Genomic DNA, 12142 nt, shown 5'->3' on the forward strand with positions numbered 1-12142 from the left:
CTCAGTGCTGGGACGAGGAATATTGGATGTGAGTTTTGTCCTCAGGTCCCTGGACTGAGACTTGATTAAATTGAATTGATAGCATTTTAATGGGGATGGTTGGGAGGGGCTGGTTTGAGAGGGGTTGCAGTTTGTGTCTTGTATGTTTGGGATTGAGGTGGCTATGGTGGTGGGGGTGGTCAGGGCAACGGAATGGGGAATTTATGGTCCCCTGGGGGAGTTAAAGTGTTGTCTGGGTTTTGGTAGCTCATCCGTAGCCGGTATGGGCTGGGAGGCGTCGTTTTTTTTAAAATAAATATTTTATTGAAAATTTTTGGTCAACCAACACAGTACATTGTGCATCCTTTACACAACATTATAACAACACAAATAACAATGACCTATTTTATAAACAAAGAAACAAAAAAAAAAAAAAGAATAAATAATAAATAACAAAAATGAAAACTAACCCTAATTGGCAACTGCCTTATCACAAGTAACACTCTCCAAAAATATAATTTAACAGTCCAAAATATAATTATCTGTAGCAACGACCTATACATATTATACAGTATATATTAACAACCCTGAGAGTCCTTCTGGTTCCTCCTCCCCCCCCCCCCCCCCCCCCGATCCTGGGCTGCTGCTGCTGCCTTCTTTTTTCCATTCCATCTATCTTTCTGCGAGGTATTCGACGAACGGTTGCCACCGCCTGGTGAACCCTTGAGCCGACCCCCTTAAAACGAACTTAATCCGCTCTAGCTTTATAAACCCTGCCATGTCATTTATCCAGGTCTCCACCCCTGGGGGCTTGGCTTCTTTCCACATTAACAATATCCTGCGCCGGGCTACTAGGGACGCAAAGGCCAAAACATCGGCCCCTCTCGCCTCCTGCACTCCTGGCTCTTGTGCAACCCCAAATATAGCCAACCCCCAGCTTGGTTCGACCCGGACCCCCACTACTTTTGAAAGCACCTTTGTCACCACCATCCAAAACCCCTGTAGTGTCGGGCATGATCAAAACATATGGGTATGATTCCTTGGGCTTCTCGAGCACCTCGCACACCTATCCTCCACCCCAAAAAAATTACTGAGCCGTGCTCCAGTCATATGCGCCCTGTGTAATACCTTAAACTGAATCAGGCTTAGCCTGGCACACGAGGACGACGAGTTTACCCTGCTTAGGGCATCTGCCCACAGCCCCTCCTCGATCTCCTCCCCCAGCTCTTCTTCCCATTTCCCTTTTATTTCATCTACCATAGTCTCCCCTTCGTCCCTCATTTCCCTATATATATCTGACACCTTACCATCCCCCACCCATGTCTTTGAGATCACTCTGTCCTGCACCTCTTGTGTCGGGAGCTGCGGGAATTCCCTCACCTGTTGCCTCGCAAAAGCCCTCAGTTGCATATACCTGAATGCATTCCCTTGGGGCAACCCATATTTCTCGGTCAGCGCTCCCAGACTAGCGAACTTCCCATCCACAAATAGATCTTTCAGTTGCGTTATTCCTGCTCTTTGCCACATTCCATATCCCCCATCCATTCCCCCCGGGGCAAACCTATGGTTGTTTCTTATCGGGGACCCCCCCAAGGCTCCAGTCTTTCCCCTATGCCGTCTCCACTGTCCCCAAATCTTCAGTGTAGCCACCACCACCGGGCTTGTGGTGTAGTTCCTCGGTGAGAACGGCAATGGGGCTGTCACCATAGCCTGTAGGCTAGTCCCCCTACAGGACGCCCTCTCCAATCTCTTCCACACCGCTCCCTCCTCCTCTCCCATCCACTTACTCACCATTGAAATATTAGCGGCCCAATAATACTCACTTAGGCTCGGTAGTGCCAGCGCCCCCCCCCCCCCCCCCCCCCATCCCTGCTACGCTGTAAGAATCCCTTCCTCACTCTCGGGGGTCTTCCCGGCCCACACAAAACCCATGATGCTCTTTTCAATCCTTTTTAAAAAAGCCTTCGTGATCACCACCGGGAGGCACTGAAACACAAAGAGGAATCTCGGGAGGACCACCATCTTAACCGCCTGCACCCTCCCTGCCAGTGACAGGGTTACCATATCCCATCTCTTGAAATCCTCCTCCATTTGTTCCACCAACCGCGTTAAATTTAACCTAGGCAATGTGCCCCAATTCTTGGCTATCTGGATCCCCAGGTAACGAAAGTCCCTTGTTACCTTCCTCAACGGTAGGTCCTCTATTTCTCTACTCTGCTCCCCTGGATGCACCACAAACAACTCACTTTTCCCCATGTTCAATTTATACCCTGAAAAATCCCCAAACTCCCCAAGTATCCGCATTATTTCTGGCATCCCCTCCGCCGGGTCTGCCACGTATAGTAGCAAATCGTCCGCATACAAAGATACCCGGTGTTCTTCTCCTCCTCTAAGTACTCCCCTCCACTTCTTGGAACCCCTCAACGCTATCGCCAGGGGCTCAATCGCCAGTGCAAACAATAATGGGGACAGAGGGCATCCCTGCCTTGTCCCTCTATGGAGCCGAAAATATGCAGATCCCCGTCCATTCGTGACCACGCTCGCCATCGGGGCCCTATACAACAGCTGCACCCATCTAACATACCCCTCTCCAAAACCAAATCTCCTCAACACCTCCCACAAATAATCCCACTCCACTCTCAAATGCTTTCTCGGCATCCATCGCCACTACTATCTCCGTTTCCCCCTCTGGTGGGGCCATCATCATTACCCCTAACAGCCTCCGTATATTCGTGTTCAGCTGTCTCCCCTTCACAAACCCAGTTTGGTCCTCGTGGACCACCCCTGGGACACATTTCTCTATTCTCATTGCCATTACCTTGGCCAGGATCTTGGCATCTACATTTATGAGGGAAATAGGTCTATAGGACCCGCATTGTAGCGGGTCCTTTTCCTTCTTTAAGAGAAGCGATATCGTTGCTTCAGACATAGTCGGGGGCAGTTGTCCCCTTTCCTTTGCCTCATTAAAGGTCCTCGTCAATACCGGGGCGAGCAAGTCCACATATTTTCTATAGAATTCGACTGGGAATCCATCCGGTCCCGGGGCCTTTCCCGCCTGCATGCTCCTAATTCCTTTCACCACTTCTTCTACCTCGATCTGTGCTCCCAGTCCCACCCTTTCCTGCTCTTCCACCTTGGGAAATTCCAGCCGATCCAAGAAGCCCATCATTCTCTCCCTCCCATCCGGGGGTTGAGCTTCATATAATTTTTTATAAAATGTCTTGAACACTCCATTCACTCTCTCCGCTCCCCGCTCCATCTCTCCTTCCTCATCCCTCACTCCCCCTATTTCCCTCGCTGCTCCCCTTTTCCTCAATTGGTGTGCCAGCAACCTGCTCGCCTTCTCCCCATATTCGTACTGTACACCCTGTGCCTTCCTCCATTGTGCCTCTGCAGTGCCCGTAGTCAGCAAGTCAAATTCTACATGTAGCCTTTGCCTTTCCCTGTACAGTCCCTCCTCCGGTGCTTCCGCATATTGTCTGTCCACCCTCAAAAGTTCTTGCAGCAACCGCTCCCGTTCCTTACTCTCCTGCTTCCCTTTATGTGCCCTTATTGATATCAGCTCCCCTCTAACCACCGCCTTCAACGCCTCCCAGACCACTCCCACCTGGACCTCCCCATTATCATTGAGTTCCAAGTACTTTTCAATGCACCCCCTCACCCTTAGACACACCCCCTCATCTGCCATTAGTCCCATGTCCATTCTCCAGGGTGGGCGCCCTCCTGTTTCCTCCCCTATCTCCAAGTCTACCCAGTGTGGAGCGTGATCCGAAATGGCTATAGCCGTATACTCCGTTCCCCTCACCTTCGGGATCAACGCCCTTCCCAGCACAAAAAAGTCTATTCATAGAACATAGAACATAGACAAAAAGTCTATTCGCGAGTAGACTTTATGGACATAGGAGAAAAACGAGAACTCCTTACTCCTAGGTCTGCTAAATCTCCACGGGTCTACACCTCCCATCTGCTCCATAAAATCTTTAAGTACCTTGGCTGCTGCCGGCCTCCTTCCAGTCCTGGACTTCGACCTATCCAGCCCTGGTTCCAACACCGTATTAAAATCTCCCCCCATTCTCAGCTTTCCCATCTCTAGGTCCGGAATGCGTCCTAGCATCCGCCTCATAAAATTGGCATCATCCCAGTTCGGGGCATATACGTTTACCAAAACCACCGTCTCCCCCTGTAGTTTGCCACTCACCATCACGTATCTGCCCCCGTTATCCGCCACTATAGTCTTTGCCTCGAACATTACCCACTTCCCCACTAATATAGCCACCCCCCTGTTTTTCGCATCTAGCCCCGAATGGAACACCTGCCCCACCCATCCTTTGCGTAGCCTAACCTGGTCTATCAGTTTCAGGTGCGTTTCCTGTAACATAACCACATCTGCCTTAAGTTTCTTAAGGTGTGCCAGTACCCGTGCCCTCTTTATCGGCCCGTTGAGCCCTCTCACGTTCCACGTGATCAGCCGGGTTGGGGGGCTTCCTACCCCCCCCACCTTGTCGATTAGCCATCCCCTTTTTCCAGCTCCTCACCCGGTTCCCACGCAGCTGTATCTCCCCCAGGCGGTGCCCCCCCGCCCATCCCCTCCCATACCAGCTCCCCCCTCTCCCCAGCAGCAGCAACCCAGTAATTCCCCCCTCCTACCCCCCCCCGCTAGATCCCCCGCTAGCGTAATTACTCCCCCCATGTTGCTCCCAGAAGTCAGCAAACTCTGGCCGACCTCGGCTTCCCCCCGTGACCTCGGCTCGCACCGTGCGACGCCCCCTCCTTCCTGCTTCTCTATTCCCGCCATGATTATCATAGCGCGGGAACCAAGCCCGCGATTCTCCCTTGGCCCCGCCCCCAATGGCCAACGCCCCATCTCCTCCACCTCCCCTCCTCCCCCCCATCACCACCTGTGGAAGAGAGAAAAGTTATCACATCGCAGGATTAGTACATAAAACTCCTCTTTCCCCCCTTTTTAGCCCCCCACATTCGCCCCACCACTTTGTTCAAACGTTCTTTTTAATAGCCCGCTCATTCCAGTTTTTCTTCCACAATAAAAGTCCACGCTTCATCCGCCGTCTCAAAGTAGTGGTGCCTCCCTCGATATGTGACCCACAGTCTTGCCGGTTGCAGCATTCCAAATTTTATCTTCTTTTTATGAAGCACCGCCTTGGCCCGATTAAAGCTCGCCCTCCTTCTCGCCACCTCCGCACTCCAGTCTTGATAAACGCGGATCACCGCGTTCTCCCATTTACTGCTCCGAGTTTTCTTTGCCCATCTAAGGACCATTTCTCTATCCTTAAAATGGAGGAATCTCACCACTATGGCTCTGGGAATTTCTCCTGCTCTCGGTCCTCGCGCCATCACTCGGTATGCTCCCTCCACCTCCAACGGACCCGCCGGGGCCTCCGCTCCCATTAACGAGTGCAGCATCGTGCTCACATATGCCCCGACGTCCGCTCCCTCCGCACCTTCAGGAAGACCAAGAATCCTCAGGTTGTTCCTCCTTGCGATGTTCTCCAGTGACTCCAACCTTTCCACACATCGTTTCTGATGTGCCTCATGCGTCTCCGTCTTCACCACCAGGCCCTGTATGTCGTCCTCATTCTCGGCTGCCTTTGCCTTCACGACCCGAAGCTCCCGCTCCTGGGCCTTTTGTTCCTCCTTTAGCCCTTCGATCGCCTGTAGTATCGGGGCCAACAGCTCTTTCTTCATTTCCTTTTTGAGCTCTTCCACACAGCATTTCAAGAACTCTTGTTGTTCAGGGCCCCATGTTAAACTGCCACCTTCCGACGCCATCTTGGTTTTTGCTTGCCTTCCTTGCCGCTGTTCTAAAGGATCCACTGCAATCCGGCCACTTTCTCCTCCTTTTTTCATCCGTATCCAGGGGGGATTCCCTTCTGGTTTACCGCACAGTGTTTTTAGCCGTCAAAATTGCCGTTGGGGCTCCTATCAAGAGCCCAAAAGTCCGTTTCACCGGGAGATGCCGAAACGTGCGACTCAGCTGGTCATCGCCGCACCCGGAAGTCCGTAGTTTGTTTTTGTTATTTGAGCATACACCGTGGGTGGGGGGTTACCTTTGCTAACTAAAGTTTCAGCGAGTGAACGGAATGAGGTGGGGAGAGGGGACCTGCTTGAACAAGGTTCAGTGAGCCAAGCTTATTTGTTTGGTTGGGGGGGGGGGAGAGGAGAAACACGAGGCTTAAGTGGGTATTGAGCCTCTGGCCCATCAATAGTTCTGCCGGTGCTGTGCTGGTCATGGTACACAGCGTGGTCAGATAGCAAAGCAAAAATCTTGCTAGTCGCATCTCTGGATCTTGTGGTCTGTTTCTTCATCATTCTCTTGAAGGTCTGCGCCGCTCGCTCAGCCAGTGCATTTGAGAAAGGGGGGGGGGGGGTCCATGCGGATGTTCTGCACCCGGCTGCCTTCATAAAACACTCAAACTTGTCGCTAGTGAACAGGGTGACATTGTGGCTCGCACGTCTGGGATTCCGTGTGTGCTGAAAGAGAGCAATGACTCTCAACCATGGCCTTTGACGTGGTGGGTGACATCCGATGGACTTCCAGCCACTTGGAATGGGTGTCCACCATGAGTAAAAACATTGACCCTTGGGTGGGTCTGGCAAAATTGTCATGTCGGCACAGCCAAGGTCAGCCTGGCCATTCCCCTGGATGTAGCAGGGCGGCTGGTGGGAGCCTCTGCTGCTCCTGAGTGTGGCGCATTGTTGGGCCAGTCGTTCATTCACACCATCCAGACCTGGCCACCACACCCAGCTTCTGGCCAGCATCTTCATCTTCAACATTCCTGGGTGTCCATTGCGGGGGTCCTGGAGAATTGCCTGTCTGCCCTGGCTGGGGACCATGACTAAAACTCCCCACAGGAGGATACTGTCTTCCACATTGAGCTCCTGCATCTCGGCATCAAAGGCCCCGTAAGATCCTTGGGCAGCTTCCCTCGCTGATACCTGTGCAATACAGCGTGGCGTACTTTCGCCAATACTGGGTCTTTATACGTACAGTCACATATCTGGGTGGTGGTGACTGGTAGGCTAACCTGGGTGATGTTTGAAGGTGTACTCCTACGCTGCTAGCAACAGAGCCCATCGCTGATTCCGGGCGGATGCCATTGGTGGGATTGCCTTGTCCTCTTTAAAAAGCCTCAGCAATGGATTGTGGTCCATCACAATGGTGAATCGACGCCCATACACATATTGATGCAATTTCTTCACCGCAAATACGACGACCAAACCTTCTTTTTCGACCATTCCTGGCCGTTAGCCATATGGTGGGACAACACAGCTCCGATTCTGTATAGCGAGGTGTCGCATTTCATCAAAAGGGGCTTGGAGAAGTTATGAGTCAATAACCCCGACGACGTTAGTTGCTGTTTCACCCTGGCAAGGCTGCCTCCTGAGGCGCTCTGCGTGCCCATTCTTGATGCTTCTTCAGCAATGCTTATAGTGGGACAAGGATGGTCACTAGCCAGAAATACATTTCCTAGAGTAGTTTATGAGAAGCAAGACCACAACTCTGTCGCGTTTGCCGGAGTGGGGCTTGCTTTATCGCTCGCACTTACTACTCAATCGGGTGTAGTCCATCCCGATCCATGCGATGCCCCAAGTAACTTCCTTGACGTAGAACATGCACTTTCCGTTCTTGAGGCAGCAGCCTGTCTCGGAAAACTAACGGAGGACTTCCTCTAGGTTGCTAAGGTGCTCCCTTTCCATGGTTCTGGTGACCAGGATGTGATCAAGGTGGACCACCACACGTGGGAGCCCTCTCAGGACGTTCTCCATAAATAACGCTCTGAAATATTGCGCAAGCCGACAATACTACACAGGGCAATCTTGTAAGCTCATCGAGGCCCCTGTGTGTTAATGTTTTTCTGGAAAGCTTTGTTTCAGGATCATGGGGAGGGGGCTGGGGGTGGGGGGGATATGACTGGGACTAAGGGCTTGTAAGTGAAGCATCCTTGGGGAAATGCTGGGGGCTGTCTTGGGTGGGTCCTGCCCACGGGTCGGCCAGAGGTGGCGAACATTGTCTTTTACCTTTAGGGATTGGTCACAGTCAGTGAGTGGGGGGATCTCGAGTTGGTTTTTGTTCTCTTCAAGGGAAGGTATTTTGTTTGTATGGATTTGTTTTTGTGTTTTATAAAATGAAAAATGTACTTAAAATATTTTCGGAAAAAAAACTTTCCTTTCAGACCTCAAAACTCCTCAGTTAATGTGTGGGCTTCACTGCCTTTTGCTGAGGGATTTAAACACAAGGAACATCCCCGGCTCTTCCAGTCTTATAAGAACAAAGTAATAACAGCACGGGAACAGGCCCTTCAGCCCTCCAAGCCTGCACTGACCATGCTGCCGGTCTGAACTAAAAACCTCTACCCTTGCGGGGACCATGTCCCTCTATTCCCATCCTAATCATGTATTTTTCAAGACTGGTATCTGCTTCCACTACCTCCCCCGGCAGCGAGTTCCAGGCTCCCACACCCTCTGTTTAAAAAGCTTGCCTTGTACATTTCCTTTAAACCTAGCTCCTTGAACCTATGCCCCCTCGTAATTGACTCTTGCACCCGAGGAAAAAGCTTCCATCCACTCTGTCCATGCCCCTTATAACCTTGTAGACTTCTATCAGGTTGCCCCCTCATCCTCTGTCATTCCAATGAGAACAAACCAAGTTTCTCCAACCTATCCTGATAGCTAACGCTGTCCATACCAGGCAACTCCCTGGTAAATCCTTTCTGTACTGTCTCCAAAGCCTGCTTTGATTTGATTTGATTCATTGTCACATGTACCAAAGTACAGTGAAAAGTATTTTTCTGCAGCCAAGAGAACGTACACAGTACGTATATAGTAGACAAAAAAAGAATAATCGACAAAGTATATTGACAAATCGTACATCAACAGTGATTGTTTACAGTGTGGAACAAGGGCCAAACAGCAAATACATGAGCAAGAGCAGTATAGGATGTCGTGAATAGTGTTCTTACAGGGAACAGATCAGTCCGAGGAAGAGTCATTGAGGAGTCTAGTAGTTGTGGGGAAGAAGTTGTTTCTATATCTGGATGTGCGGGTCTTCAGACTTCTGTATCTTTTGCCTGATGGAAGGGTCTGGAAGAAGGCAAAGCCTGGGTGGGAGGGGACTCTGATAATGCTGTCCGCCTTCCTGAGGTAGCGGGATGTGTAGACAGAATCAATGTGGGGGTGGCAAGCTTGTGTGATGTGTTGGGCTGGGTTCACCACAGTGCAGTTTCTTGCTATCTTGGGCCGAGTAATTGCCATACCAAGCTGTGATGCAGCCGGATAGGATGCTCTCTGTGGCACATCTGGACAAGTTTATGAGAGTCGATGCAGACATGCCAAATTTCTTTAGCTTCCGTAGGAAGTAGAGACGTTGTTGGGCTTTCTTGACTGTTGCATCAATGTTAGTGGACCAGGACAGACTGTTGGTGATGGTGACCCCCAGTCTAACAGAGAGCTAAATCGCTGGCTTTGAAAGCAGACCAAGGCAAGCCAGCAGCACGGTTCAATTCCCGTACCAGCCTCCCTGAACAGGCGCCGTAATGTGGCGACTAGGGGCTTTTCACAGTAACTTCATTTGAAGCCTACTTGTGACAATAAGCGATTTTCATTTCATGTGGCGACCAGAATTGAACAAGATATTCCAAGTGAAGCCTAAGGTTCTATAAAGGTGCAACATGACTTGCCAATTTTTAAACTCATGGCCACGGCCGTTGAAGTCAAGCACGCCCTATGTCTTCTTGACTACCTTCTCCTCCTGCATTGCCACTTTCAGTGAGCTGTGCACCTGTACACTCAGATTCCTCTGCTTATCAATACTCTTAAGGGTTCTGCCATTTACTGTATATTTCCCATCTGTATTAGACCTTCCAAAATGCATTACCTCACATTTGTCTGGAATAAACTCCATCTGCCATTTCTCCGCCCAAGTCTCCAACTGATCTACATCCTACTGTATCCTCATCGCTTTCTGCAATTATACCAACCTTTGTGTCATCCGCAAACTTCCCAATCAAATCAGTTATTTTCTTCCAAATCATTTGTACATATTACAAACAGCAAAGGTCCCAGCACTGATCCCTGAGGAACGCCCCAAGTCAGTCCTCCATTCAGAAACACACCCTTCCACTGCTGCCCTCTGTCTTCTATGACGGAGCCATTTCTGTATCCATCTTGTCAGCTCACCTCTGATTCTGTACAACTTTACCTTCTGAACCAGTCTGCCATGAGACCTTGTCAAAGGCCTTACTGAACTCCATGTAGACAACATCCACTGCCCTACCCTCATTTAATCATCTTCGTCACTTCCTTGAATAATTCGATCATGTTAGTGAGACACAACCTCCCCTTCACAAAACCATGTTGCCTCTTGCTAATACGTCCACTTCTTTCCAAGTGGGAGTAAATTATGTCTCGATGAATCCTCTCCAAATCTTTCCCTACCACTGATGTAAGGCTCACCAGCCTGTAATTACATGGATTATCATTGCTACCCTTCTTAAACAAAGGAACAACATTGGCTATTCTCCAATCCTCTGGGACCTCCCTTGTAGGCAGTGAGGATACAAAGATTTATCTCAAGGCCCCAGCAATTTCCTCCTTTTTCTCACAGTATTCTGGGATATATCCCATCAGGCCCTGGGGACTTGTCTACCTTCATGTTTTTCAAGATCCCATGTACCTCCTCCTTTTTGATCTCAACATGATCCAAACTATTTCCACACCCTTCATCCAAGTCCTTCTCTTTGGTAAATACAAGCAAAGTACTCATTTAATACCTTGTCCATTTCCTCTGGCTCCACGCATAGATTCCCTCCCCTGATCTCGAGTGGGCCAACCCCCTCCCGAAATACCTCTTGCTCTTTATATACGTATAAAAAGCCTTGAGATTTTCCTTAATCCTGCTGGCCAATGACTTTTCATGACCCCTGTTAGCCCTCCAGACTCCTTGCTTAAGTTTCTTTCTGATATTCAATGATATTTCCTTGTATTCCACACTTGCTTCGTGTGTTCCCAATGGTAGAGTGAGGAATATGCCGGCCTATGAGGTTACAGATTGTGATTGAATATCAGGCTGCTGCTGGCCCACAGCACCTCATGGATACCCTGTTTTTAGCGTGATGTGTTCTGAATCTACCCCATTTAGCACAGTGATAGTGTCACACAGGACAATGGAGGGTATCCTCAGTGTGAAGATGGGACTTTGTCTCATAAGATCTCAAGTATATTATTCTTTCTATTCTTCCTGTAAAAGTGGACAAGTGAAATACATCACATGGCCCGAGGCCAGGACAAAGTTACACTTTAACGGTTTAATTACAGAACAACTGCTGCAAATCCCATAAAGGTTGGGTGAGCTAAGGTCTGGAACCGTTAACTCCCCAGCCATTGATAATTAACAGGGTTAATTTTGGAAGGTCTAATACAGATGGGAAATATACAGTAAATGGCAGAACCCTTAAGAGTTATACTTCGGTTCGAGGCCCTGTTGTGTGAAGAAAACTGTGAGGTTTGAATCCTTCAACCTTGTGTCTGAAATTAGTTTAACCTTTAACTTGCAGTTTCTGGAAAGAAGCAGTCACTTTGTCACATATAGAACCACCTTTGGTTTGTGAACTTAAAGAATTTGAGTTCTCCAATCAGTTTTCATAGTTCTAGTTATTTTAACTCCTATTTCTTACAAACATGTATTCGTTGAATGTCATGCTGTATTTTCTAGTGTATTTTGCTCTCTCAACATTTACACACTGATCACCTTTATGTACTGATTTTTTCACACTTGGTCTAAATTTTATATCTGAAAAGCCTTTGTAATTTCTGTATTAGTTTAAGGCTGTGAGTTTGTGCCCTTTTCATTAACTGAGTTCCAAGCTTTTGAAGCCACTACGAAAACATAACACAAGTAGTTTATTTTTCAAAACATATTGATTGGTGCCTGTCCCAGTGAGAACTCTACAGAATTTCTATACATCAATTAGACATTTGGGACAATGAGCCTGTGATGAATGTGGGGATATATTGTATTATAGGTATTTGGTGCAGTAAGGGTTAAAATTTTGGGTTAGTGTTGTAATATGGAAGGAGTGTAAAGGGTTAACAAGATGATGATCATGCATCTCAACACTAGATGGCACCAGAGTAGTCATATAAAAGC

At 48.9% G+C, this 12142-nt stretch overlaps 1 protein-coding gene across 4 annotated transcripts in view; it reads right to left on the reverse strand.

Annotated features, from left to right (window-relative positions):
* Nucleotides 1-12142, reverse strand: part of LOC140421843 (uncharacterized) — a 56884-nt gene that overhangs the window by 12203 nt on the left and 32539 nt on the right. The window lies entirely within an intron of this gene.

Source organism: Scyliorhinus torazame, chromosome 5 (assembly GCF_047496885.1).
Source record: "Scyliorhinus torazame isolate Kashiwa2021f chromosome 5, sScyTor2.1, whole genome shotgun sequence".
NCBI lineage: Eukaryota > Metazoa > Chordata > Chondrichthyes > Carcharhiniformes > Scyliorhinidae > Scyliorhinus > Scyliorhinus torazame.